Source organism: Diabrotica undecimpunctata, chromosome 3 (assembly GCF_040954645.1).
Source record: "Diabrotica undecimpunctata isolate CICGRU chromosome 3, icDiaUnde3, whole genome shotgun sequence".
Lineage (NCBI taxonomy): Eukaryota > Metazoa > Arthropoda > Insecta > Coleoptera > Chrysomelidae > Diabrotica > Diabrotica undecimpunctata.
In genome coordinates this window covers 81,901,042-81,901,489 of record NC_092805.1, presented here as the reverse complement: position 1 = coordinate 81,901,489, position 448 = coordinate 81,901,042, and positions in this window count along the sequence as shown.

Below are 448 nucleotides of genomic sequence, written 5' to 3'. Positions count from 1 at the left end.
CCTTTTGCACTGCTAAAACATCGGTTTTCATTTGATCACCCCCTTCATTATTTCAATTATAATGCAATATTTAAGAACTTCGTAACAACTAATAAAAGATACAAAATGATAGAAATTTTGCAAGATGTAAAACAGTATAATTTTTTCAGATACATATTACCGTGTGTTACGTCTTGAAAACTCTTTACCTTGGGTATTTTGTTGTTTTAGAGCCTTGTAATAAATAATGCTTCGCTTATCGTCTCGTATAGTAGATTTATTTAAAACACACTAGATACTCATGATTTAGTTTATTAGTTATCTAAGTACAATACTAGATAGTACTCAGTTGACGTTGACCATATTAACTTAGACCGTTCTCTTGATTCTTCATTCTTAACAATAATGATAATGCCCTAATCCCGTGATTTCCAGCTATTTAACTCACGTGGGTTTGCTGATATATTAT